This window comes from Daktulosphaira vitifoliae, unplaced genomic scaffold, assembly GCF_025091365.1.
Source record: "Daktulosphaira vitifoliae isolate Bord-2020 unplaced genomic scaffold, ASM2509136v1 Scaffold_5, whole genome shotgun sequence".
In the NCBI taxonomy this organism is placed as follows: Eukaryota; Metazoa; Arthropoda; class Insecta; order Hemiptera; family Phylloxeridae; genus Daktulosphaira; species Daktulosphaira vitifoliae.
The window spans coordinates 32,338,411-32,338,727 of NW_026099576.1; positions in this window are offsets into that span (position 1 = coordinate 32,338,411).

Consider the following 317-nt stretch of genomic DNA (forward strand, 5'->3'; position numbering starts at 1 on the left):
AATACGGTAGCGTAAAAATGACCGGCAAAACATTAGCTCAAATGAATCGGCGAGAATTACTACGCGAATTCGCCTATAGGCAGCTCACTGGACCAACAACGAAAAATGATATGTTAACCGTTCTGGAAAATAACCTGTGCACCGAGGGGTTGGGCGTTCATCGTTTCCGCCATAACGATAGTTTATATCTGTCTATATGTAGAAGCTTGAGAACCACTGGTTAAAATATATCCCTCAATAATCCGATAATTATCTACTATTCATTTAATCGACCTTTTTACTATTAGCTTCGATGCGAAGCTGAGAAGGTATTAATT